The 12,337-nt window shown below is 37.5% G+C and overlaps 1 pseudogene; it reads right to left on the bottom strand.

Moving 5' to 3' along the window:
• Nucleotides 1–8,387: 8,387 nt before the first annotated feature.
• Nucleotides 8,388–9,202, bottom strand: LOC138150158 (rRNA-processing protein FCF1 homolog pseudogene; annotated as a pseudogene).
• Between the last annotated feature and the right edge of the window lie 3,135 nt (nt 9,203–12,337).

A 12,337-nucleotide genomic window follows, 5' to 3' on the forward strand; every position in this document is an offset into this window, starting at 1 on the left:
CAGATCCAAGCAGGTTAAAGCAAAAGCAATTGCCACTCAGACTGGTCTCTTGGTCCCCCTACACTCTGCAGGCCAGGAGCTGAAGCTGCCAGTTGAAGGGGGGGGGGCGGCACAGTCTTGGATCCTCAGTGGCTTCTCACCTCAGGGGCCAAAGCCAATGCACTCCCAACTACTGGGTCCCAAAGTTCATAGAGCACTGACCTCTCACTTTGTCCTTAGCATCTATGTGTTGATAAATCTGGAAATGACCACAGCTGCTGGTTATCTGGAGTCCCTCCAGCCAGCACCTGGTCAGGCCCATCCTGGGGCTAAAGCCTTGGTGTGGGGCTGGGCTCGTTTCTGCCGGCCTGCTGGGCTGTCTTCAGTGGGAGGTTAGCTTCTCTGTGTCATTTTGTGGGTTCTGTAACTCCAAAGTTTGTTTAGAGTCCCCTTTTACATGAATTGGGGAATTGAGGAAGTTGGAAATCGGGAGCTGAGGAGAGGACCTGCTTCTACTCTGCCATCTTGATTCCCCAAGACAAACTTTTCAATACCAGGATCCAGAGCTGAAGGGGACCTTTTAGATCATCAAACCTAACCTCCTTCAATTTACAATGGAGAGGAAAAGAGGAAAATAACCTGCCTTATGTAACACAAGTGGTTTATTATAAGTTCGGAGACCTAAAGTTGGAAACGACCTCAGAGGCCTTCTGTTCTCATTTTCACAAATGAGGAAATTAGGAAACAGAAAAGTAAGTAACTTTCTCAATATTACACAGGAAGTAAACATCAGAGGCATGATCTGAGCCTGAGTCTTATGACAAGAAACAAGTTTTTTTCTTTTTTTTTTTTTAAAGCAATCGGGGTTAAGTAATTTGCTCAAGGTTACATGGCCAGTTATTTCTGGGTGTGGTGCTGAGTACCTGAGCCCGGATTTGATCCAGGTCATCCCAACACTGGAGCCGGTGTTCTTACTCACTGAGCCACCTGGCCGCCCCTAAGCAATTGGGGTTAAATAACTTGCTCAAGGTTACACGGCCAGGTGTTTCTGGGTGGGTGCTAAATGTCTGAGCCCGGGATTCGATCTCCAGGTCTTCTCAACACTGGAGCCAGTGCTCTTACTTGCTGTGCTACCTGGCTGCCCCAACAAGTTTTTTTCTATGTACCTCAATGGAGGCAATTTTGAAACCTTTTTAAAATGTCAAATGATAGCCATGAATACCTTCAAATCCACACCTGTTATTCAAATCTTTACTTCGATACACAAAGGACCTGTCTGATAGGACTATTATCTACTAGTTTTTTCCCCCACCCTGGATCTGGTCAACTCCTCCATCTTCACTCCTGGTATTTAGTTAGCTAGACTTAATTACCATCTCTGGGGCAATGAGGTGATGGGAGAGAGAGGACTAGATCTGGTTTCAGGAAGACTGATTTTTCTGATTTCAAATCTAGCTACTTAGTACTTAGAACTAAGTACTACTTAGTACTTAGATACTTACTAGCTGTGTGATCTTTGGCAAGTCACTTAACCCTGTTTGCCTCAGTTGCCTTATCTGTAAAATGAATTGGTGAAAAAATGGCAAACCACTCCAGTACCTCTGCCAAGAAAACCCCAAATCTGAAACAAAACATAATGATATTCTCAAATCTTCCAATTCAGCCCTAACATCTTTGGCAAACTCCAATCTTGTATCTTCACCTGCCTTTCAGACATTCAAACTCAATATGTACAAAACTGAACACATGTTTCCCTCCCTTCCTAAATCCTATGTTACCGTTAAGGGCAATGTTATCCTCCCAGTCCAACAGACTCATAATATTGATGTCATTCAATTTCTCACTACCTTTCACCTCTTGTATCTAATCTGTTGCCAAGGCCTACAGATTTGACCTTTGCAACATTTCTCAAATATGCCCCCTTCTCTCTGTTCAGCTCAAAATTCCTTGATGCGACTTCCTAGTCACTAGGGGTATATAAGGTCCCAGCCAAGTGGGTTCTGAGCCCTTCCAACTTGGGAGATTACTGAGAACCACACAGTCACCATGTTTTTCTCCATATGTTGCTCTGATGACCAGATGTATTTGCATATGGAAGGGAGGAAACAGAGAAGGAGTTCTTGCTATTTTAGGACAAAGGAAATCCTGCTTTTGTTAGCTGTTCAATAACTTATGAATGCTTCATTTTGTCCCAATATTGAACCTGTACTAAGAGAGTGTTGGTGATAGGCCTGACTCCAACAATCTGTCCATGAATATTTGAAACTAATTATAGAAAACTATGAAAACTTCTCCAATATATACTCATTTATTAAATTGCACCTCAAGGGACAATAGATAAATGCAAAATTCTTCACCCACGAAAAGAAAAAAAATTCATTTAAAAAATTTTTAAATCAAAAAAGATGCATATTGAGGTTTTATCAAGGAATATATGTTGGAAGTGCATGAAAAAATTGGATGCTGTATGCAGAATTCTATGTACAAGATTTACTTTAGAGACAACTATTTCTCAATGTCAGGACTTAAGAAAATGAAAAGCAGAAGTATAGGACCAAAATACACATTTAAAATATACAATATGCCAGGAGAGTTCCTGTGCCACTCTTGTCATGGTATTTGAACTTGTTACTAATTTTTTCTTTCTTTCTTTTTTTTTTAACACAATTGGGGTTAAGTAACTTGTTCAAGGTTACACGGCCAGTTATTTCTGGGTGTGGTGCTGAGTATCTGAGCCCGGATTTGATCCAGGTCATCCCAACACTGGAGCCGGTGCTCTTACTCACTGAGCCACCTGGCCGCCCCTAAGCAATTGGGGTTAAGTAACTTGCTCAAGGTTACACGGCCAGGTGTTTCTGGGTGGGTGCTAAATGTCTGAGCCTGGGATTCGATCTCCAGGTCTTCTCAACACTGGAGCTGGTGCTCTTACTCGCTGTGCTACCTGGCTGCCCCATACTAATTTTTTCTTAACCATGTAGGATATTCTTTCTTTGGAACATAACTCCCTATAAGATGGTGCCAGTAGGGCACAGAGGGTCCTAGAACAATATTCATATCTTTTTGCTAGTGAACTAAGAACAAGGGAGATTAAAGTAAATCACCAAACATGATTTTATATAATCTGATATTTAATTGTGATCCCTGCTCAGTTCTAGCCCCTGAACCAACTGCTGTGTCTGCCAAGATAGATGTAGTGATCAACAAAGTTTATTGGTTATTTATACAACTGTACATCATTGTTTAGACAATAGGAATTCTTTACTTGCTTAGTTTTGCCTATGTGGATAGTTAAACTAAACTCATTTGAGTGATTATAGATCTCTTTGATTTCTCTGAGGAAGCCAATATCATCTAAAAATTGCAATATCTGGAGAACCTCACATTATGTAGGGATATCCTTCCTTTTGAACTTTAGGTTATACATCTTCTATTAACAATGGCAGAAATTTTTGGTGAACATAGAAAAAAAATGCATTCCTTCCTCCAGTACCTAATACGGTACACAATTAGAGCAGGTGTTTAATTAGTGTTTGATGGTTGATTGCTTTTTGTGTTGCTTAATATTAATAAACATTGTCAAATCAGTAAGCATTTATTTGCTACCAATTGAGCTGCAGGGTTTTGACTCTGCCATCATCATCATCACCATTTCCTCACCCCCATCTAAACTTACCACCAGGAGATTTATCATCATAGAGGTTGCTACTCACAATTCATCAGCACCTTCATTTGCTGCTGCCCGTCTGCTTGGAGGGCTAGAGGGCAGAGCAAAATACTGTTCCCATCACCTCCTCTTATAGAGTGCTCAAAAGCCAAGTCATTCTAACTCCTCCATCCTCATTCTTGATGCCCCTCCTGTCTGTCCACCACATTATTTTTCTGTATTGCCTTTTCCTATTATATTGTAATCTCCTTGAAGTCAGGTATTGTATTTCTTTTTCTACGTAGTAAGTGTTTAATAAATATTTTTCATTGTATATTGTTGCATTTACTTATTCTGTATCAGACACTGTGATAAGTGGTGCAGACAGACAGAAACCAAAAGATAACTACTCCCTGCAATTGAACTTATATTCTGTTTTATGTTTCAAAGAAACTTGTCTAATTTTGATATGGGTGGGAGACATCTTTTTGAAGGACAGCTTTTAAGACTGTTTTAATCTACAGAATCAAATGCTTTTTTCATAATCAATAAAAACTAAACACAGAAATATCCTCATTAAGAAACAATCTCATATAATGTTTCCTAAATGTCATTGACCCAGTTGTATGATAAGATCAGTCTTTCCAAAGTGCTACCAGAAAATAAATACAAGCTAAATTAAATCTGATTTAATTGAGGGCCTGAGCCATGGTGTCTATAGAGTAGGAACTTCTTGAGGGCAAGCACTTTTTATGTGTGTGGGTGTGGGTGTATTTTACACACACATATATATACAAACACATACACACCCACACACATACATGCACACACATATGTTTTTACGTTTCTTTTTATCGTCAGTGCTTAGCACATTACCTGGTATAGTTCTGTTTTCTATCAGTTCCTTTCTGATTTCTTCTGTTTTTCTTCAGTTGGAAAGAGCATGAAAAATTGCCTATAGTCAATAACATATGTATATGTATATATTTATATATATAGACATAATACATATACGTGCATAACATAATAAGAAATATGGCCAAAAAGTCAGTTCCTAGGCCACATTTGAAGGAGAACATGTTGAAAGGCTTTGTGAAAATTGTCTTAACATATCTTCTGCATTTCCCCAGATTTTTACTTAGTGATTCATTCTGTAAGGAAAGTTTCAAGTGAAATCTGAAACCACCTGGAGCTGTTTCAATTCTCAGTCCCTTGAGAAACTTTAAGTATTGCCTTTCTGCTGCTTCTCAACTATTTCATTCACAAGGCCTTGTTAATCTTAGCCATCCCTTAAAAACACATATGTTCAGGTCTTGTACTTAGCACTGAAATACTGTGGAGCAGCAAGGAAGCTGTTGGTGGGTGTTAGTATGTCATTGATAATCATTACTTAACTCAATGAGAATGCAATGACACTAGATCACTCTATGAGGAACAGATTAATCAGAATATCCAAAGTCAAACCAATGAGTTCAAGTCCAAATTTGACTCCTCTGCTGGAGGAAGCATTGTCTCAGCTGCCACTGGCTAGGTTCCCAGAGTGGGATGGTTATTCTTCCATCTGGGGGACTTTAAAGCTGCACTACCTGGTGGCTGACTCCAGCATGGACATCCTTGGGGCTAACTCTCCCAATCTTTTGAAACTTACATCGTAGACTCCAATCTCCTTAACCTTAAATGAAAGAACAAATGCCAAGGGAAAGAACCAAGGCTTCTTATCCAACTGGGCTTCGGATGAAAAAAGTCCAAGCCCTCTCCCTTTACAGGACTGTTGTCAAAATGAAATAGAAACAGGACTGCTAAACAATCAGGATTCCTGAGGGCTGCATACTGACAAAAACAAGCAAAAAAAAATCCCCCAAAAAACACATATTAACTTTGTCTGTGGTCCATTGTATATTTATTTTGTTAAAAAATTTCCATTTTTATTTTAATATGCTTATGTCACAAGGGGGTGTTGTCAATGGCAGTAGTCAAATAGACCCCATGTTTGATACCTTTATATCATAGCATTGTCTCTCTTCTCTTAAGCGAATGGCAGGAAGAAGACAGACCATAGAAGGGACAGGTTCTGGTAACAAGTACCTTTTGAATGTACTCCCAGTTCTAGCTGTGCAAGTATGTGACCTAAAGGAAGCAGTGCTAGACTTAGAGTCAGGAAGATCTCTCAGTCAGCTAATAAGCTTTTATTAAGCACCGCTGTGTAAATACTTACTAGCTGTGTGACCCTGGACAAGTCAATTAGCTTTTCCTGCTCTCAGATTTTTCATCTCTAAAATGAGGATGATAAGGTTGCTGTTGTTCTTCCATGTCTGATTCTTCGTGATGCCATTTGGGGTTTTCTTGGCAAAGATACAGGAGTGTTTTGCCATTTCCTTCTCCATCTCATTTTACAGATGAGGAAACTGAGGCAGACGTAGTTAAGCAACTTGCCAGGGTGAGATAGTTTGTTTTTGAGTAAATTTGAATTCCAGTCTTCCTGACTCCAGGACCTATGCTCTCTCCCCACTCTACCTACCTTCCCAGGAGCATAATAGTAGTACCTGTGTTAGAGGGTTGCTGTGAGAATCAAATGAGATAATATATGTGAAGAATTGTGTAAACATTAAAGCATTAGACACATGCTAGCTATAATTGATATTTATGTTGCCAAACAAAGAGGTTCCTCTATACCACATGATTAACAGAGCAGAATTAAACTTCCACATGTGTTTCAGAAGCCATGTGGAGACTGCATCAGTCAACCATTCTGTGCAAGTCTATTGGCCAATCAATCCACCATTACTTAAACAAAAATATACTTATTAAATATATGATATGTAATATAATATATTTAACGTTATTTCCATAATTGAAATGTATGTGGGGCAATATTAAAGGAGAAGCACAAGTAGTTTTCTAACTATATTCTTGATTAAAGCATATTTTATCATTCACACAGAATAAAGAAAATCATAGAGGGTAGAAGTATATACATTGCTAATCTGAAATAAAACCACTGATTCTAATTGAGAATTTAACTTTGTGAACTTGCCTTAGAAATAACAAAGCAAGGAATTGTAATGAATGAATGGAAGAAGGAAAAAATACTTCATTAAGCACTTCCTATGGGTCAGGCACTGTGCTAAATGATTAAAATACAAGAAAACAAGCTAGCCACTTCCATTATGGAGCAAGATGTTTTAATGAAAAAAACTACACTTAGTGCTGGAAAAAGTGGAGGTGGTCATCCTGCTCATGGCCAAAAAGGGAAGAGGCAAGCATTTGTCAACTACCTTCTGTGCCCCAGGCACTGTGCTAAGTGCTTTACAAAAATTATCTCATTTGATTGATGACAAGTATCTTAGTGACTGGGTTTCTGGGCAAGATAAGGGAGATGCTTATGTATAGGAGGCCAGGTTGTAAAATTATTGGAAATACATCAGTATTTAAACTTGTGTCCTGGATGTTATTTAATTTTATATATGAGGTAATAAGAATACTGGGGGGGGGGGATAATCATTTAGCTAGAGCAATATTGAGTTCTGTGTATAAACAAATAAGAAGGACACCTAAAATTTGCAAGGAAGAGAAAAAAATAGAGAAACTCTGGGACCGAAAAATTACACCTGATGCAAATGTTATTACCTGGAGGGTTAAATACACAATGATGTATAGGTATATAGTGAAGGAAACTATTAAAAAACTATGTAACATTGACACAATTATCCTTCTTTTCATCTCGTTTTATTGGAGAAGATTAGATTTCACAGGTCGAAACTGATTTTTAACATACTGGGGTCTCTGCTTCTGCTTGTGTATAAGCTACTTCCTAGGAGAAAGTTACAATACTTTTGGAATGTCTATTTGGTTTTTCAGGGTTCTAGGATGTCATGTAAAATATTGTATGCTAATGAGATGTTCTGTTAATAAAGCAACAAATGAGGATTTGGAACTAAAAGGCATCTTAATGATTCTCAAGTCCAATCATTTCATTTTGCAGATAAGGAAACAGACCTAAAAATAGAGAGCAAGATGTGTAAAATCTCAGAGATTCAAATGTTTTATGACTCTAAGTGACCCTATATCGATTGTTCTTTCCACTACACCATACGCTATGTAGGAAGAGTTTCATATAGTGAAAAAATCTTTTTCTACTATTGGCATTTGCCACTATTCCTTTTCACAGTCACAGGAAAAAACAAGGAGATATGTAGGAGCAATTATTCTGACCTCTGACTTCCTCCCTTTCTAAAATGACAGAAGAATTGTTAGGCCCCCAAAGCACACAAACTTTTAGGAGTTGTTGAGGACCTAGCAGACAGGCTAGATTTGAGGGGTGAGGATCAGTCCTTGTCACTTTTGTCCCTACTACTTTTTGTCCCCTCAAACTTTTGTTTGACCAATCATATTCAGAATAATGAAAGTCATAATTGGGGGGAGAGCTGAGTGACATTGTTATGCTGTCTAAATATAAAGTAATCATAGGGAAAAGATGAACAAATGAATGGAAGAGGTAGGAAAGATTCCATGCTTGGAGTAAGGTTTCAATTAAGCTAACTAGAATAATATTAGTACTACTGGTTCTCCTGAAGCCCAGGGAAACAATTATTCCTCAAAAGAAAGTGATAAGTATCCTGTTAGATTCATGATGCTTTTGATGGTTGATACCATTACCATCTATTTTTGACCACTAAGAACTTTTTAATCTGTAACCTACTATATTCTCTTCTCTCTTGAATCCATCATTCATATAGGTACTATAATGATATATAATATATATATATTTTGTCTGAACAAAACTGATTTATGTATAAATTAAATGAGTTTTTCATTAAGATAGAAAAATCATTTCAGAATAGGATAAAAAAGCAAATCTCTACAACCCCATTTTACACAAAAGGACAAGTAAGGGACTAGAATGGTATTTTGTAGACTGGTGTCACAGGAAGTTCAGTCTTTTGATGTTACAATCGAGGGGCTCCATAATCATCTGGCATTCTCTCGATGTTATAACCTATGGTTAAAAATGTACATGATGGGAACTCCAGGGATCTTGCGGATTCTTCGCTTAAGATCTCGATCAACTGTAGCCACAATGTAACACTTGTGCTGAGTGACCCTCTGGACTAAGCAATAATCTGCATATGTTCCTTTGTGAGAGTATGGCAATCATTCAAATCGTGGGTCCTTGGCAATCCTCAGGGCTACTCGGTACTTCTGCCCCAGTTTTTCAATTTCAGCCATTACACAGTCAGTTATGCAGGGAATGCACTTGGCATACAGACAATTCATCATTGACTGAACTAAGTCCAACTTGGCTTTGATGGAGAAGTTGATAAAGTTGGTATCAACCAAGATGTAGTAAGGGTGTCCCAAATGCGTGTTATATTGGAAGAACAAGCAGGACGGGTGCTGGGGAACTTCTCTTTCTTTGAGAGTACTGGGATCTTCTCTTTCTTTTTTTGGTTTTAATCGATCTTTTTCTTTTAATCTCTCATCTCGTAAACTAAGCATTCGCTTCATGGTAGCATATTTCCTCGCTTTCTTTTGTTTCCCCATGTTACTAGAAGCTGTCACACTCTGATATATATATTTTTTAACCTGACCATGTCACTTTCTTGCTCAGAAATCTCCCTTGGCTCTTCTTTGCTTATAGCAAAAAATATCAACTACTTAGCCTGGCATTTAAGGTGACACAAATTTTATCTCTTCCCTATCCTTCTGAACTTGTTTTGCATTATTTCCTATTCTACCTTCCAAACAAATTGTACTATTAGCTGTTACTCAAGCTTGACATGCAGCCTCCAGCCTCCATATATTTGTATAGGCCACATTCTCTTCCTAGAATATGCTACCCCTCTCACCACCCCCAAACTCTGCGTATAAAACCCTTCTCTTCCTTAGAGGCTTCACACAGGTGTTCTTTCTGTTCATGAAGTCTTTACTGAGTCTAAGTTTCAAATTCCCTTTTCTGCCTCAAAATTCCTACAGTACACAAATTCATACAATACATAGTATTGTATATCCTTCTAACAGAATGTAAATTTCTCTCTTTTTTTTTTTCTTTTTGGAGGGAGGAAGGCAGGGCAATTGGGGTTAAGTAACTTGCCCAAAGTCACATGGCTAGTTTTGTGTTAAGTGTCTGAGGTCAGATTTAAACTCAGGTCTTCCTGACTCCAGGGCCAGTGCTCTATTCACTGTGCCACCTAGCTGCCCCTGAATGTAAATTTCTTAATGACAGAGACTAGATCATTCTTCATTTTGTACCTCCAGTAGCTAGTAAGATTTACATAAAGACATATCTCTATATACATATAGATGTTCATATGTGTATTTATATGTATATATACATACATATATACACATACACATCTTCATATATATCCTACGAGTTAATAGACACATGTGTGTATATACAGGTATATTTATGTAGGAGAGACTATTTGGCAAAGTAACTAGAATGCTGGACCTGGTGTCAAAAAAAAAACCTGGGTCCAAATTCTTTTCTGATACTTATTTGCTGTGTGATCACAAGCAAGGCATTCAACATTAGTGAGCCTCACAAAATATAGACTAAGTTACCAAAAGGTCAAAATTATCATTGGGATAAAGGGAGTCACGGACCCTTTTCATATTGAAACATAGATGTATATGCTATGGTGAACTAGCTGAATCATATTGACATAGGCCTTTTGATGGTATGGGCTGCTCCCCAACTAGTTAATAATACTCTTTTAGACATGAGGGTACCATTTAAGAAAACTATTCTTTGGGAAAATTCTGAAATTGAGTAAGGGAGGAGGGAAATCTGTGGAAAATATATAGAAGTTAGATATCTGTTTATGAGGTGAGTTGAGGTCTTCAACTCATAACTAACATCTATGAAATGTCATACTCACTTTTTCAATGTGCCTTTGATATCTGAAATATCCACCAATTACAATTGTAGGGAAACTAATAGGTGTGTAGCTTCAGAGAGAGTAAAGTCATGTATTTGGTGTTCAATAGTAATAATGTCATTAATAATTAATAAGAATAACATCTGTGCAAACCAGATCCCTAAAATATTTCTATTGTCTATCAAATAGCTATTAGAGGTCAATGACATTTAATAAGTTTAGAGTTGTTAAATTTTATAATGAATTACTAAGGAATTTATTACAGTATGGTTAATGTACATTTTCCACATTCTTTAATAGATTTCCTCTAATAAATGAAAATTTCATGTCCTCTTAATTTAAAAAGAAATCTGTCATTAGTATGTAAGGAGTAATGAATTACATTTTTAAAATAAATTAATCATTACTGTAATTTTCTTTTATAGTGACTCATTCCTATAAAGCCCTTTGGTGCCATTTAGAAGCATAAAATGGTGGTTTTTAGGAAGTCAATGGTGTCTTATTCAATAATCACAACATCACTGTCATTAAAGACTCATCTTCCTTCACCTTTTATTCTTCCTTTCTGTTCCCTGTGGAGGATGTTTGTCTTGTAATTGGAGTTATGTGATTAAAATCCCCAGGTGTCCACCCAGCATTCATCCCTCTCACAGTTGAAAGTCTTACAGTGATTTTTTTTTTTTTGCATTCCTTTTGGTATCGAGTGTTACAATTGTGTTTAAAAGTGATACTGGACAGTAATCCCTCAGAGTGCTTGGATAAACCCCTCAACAATGACAATGATCCCAGTTATTTTCTAATAACTAAACCATGGTTCAGTTTGAAGGAACTATTAAGGAGATGAATAATCACTGGTGATAAGTCCTTACAATAGTTTTTCAACACCTAATTAGGTATAGAGTCACAGATAGTGGCATTTCTTCTGTTCACAGCTACATATATTACTCTGTAGTGTGACTGACAGCCCAGAGGCAGATGTCATCTTCAGGGTCAACAAGTAGCTGGGGAAAATAGGAGACATGATTAGGTTAGTTTATATTCTCAATCATAGATGAGTTCTCTGATTAATTCTGGGGAAAGGGATTTGCTCCTTTGGGTCTGAGATAGATATAAATTTATACACTCATGGACAGTCTGTGCCAGGCCATTAACCCAAGTTTTCATGACACTCTATCTACTCTGGCATATTGCCTGTCTCACCCTCAACATCACTCTGAGTCTAGCTCTGAGACCCTGAGTAGGTTGCTTAATCTCTGAGTGTCCTGGAAAACCATAAGCTTTCTTATATTGGAATTTTTGCAGAATAAGTTGCAACAACATTGGTAAGGGGTGTTTCCTCACAGGGAGTTCCTTATACCTATGAAATCTTAAGTTCAGTTGCTACTCTAAGAGTAACACATATTTATAAAATCACACACACAAACACACACATAAGCACATGTAGAAAGTATATGTCTTCTATTTTGCATTTACTTGTACAAATAAACTGTTCTCATATCAGTAGGATTATAGTAATCACTCAAAAATATTTGACAAATGTAATTGAATGTATTTAAATAATGGAACTGGTCTCTCTGTCTCATTTTCCCCTATTTCAATCTATTCTCCTCAATGCTATATAGTGATTTTTCTTAAATAAAGATCTAATTATATGACCTCCCTACTCAATAAACTCTAGGGTCTCCCCTATTATCGCTAGGTTCTATTTGGCTTTTTAGCACCCTTCACAACTGGTCCCAAGCAATCTTTTTAGTTTGGTTGGATTTTATTACCCCTCCAACATTCTTGTTGTTTTTCAGTTGTTCAGTTATATCCAACTCTTCATGACCCTGTG

Source organism: Petaurus breviceps, unplaced genomic scaffold, assembly GCF_028583685.1.
Source record: "Petaurus breviceps papuanus isolate PSGF00001 unplaced genomic scaffold, PetGlider_PUasm1.0 140, whole genome shotgun sequence".
NCBI classification, from domain to species: Eukaryota; Metazoa; Chordata; class Mammalia; order Diprotodontia; family Petauridae; genus Petaurus; species Petaurus breviceps.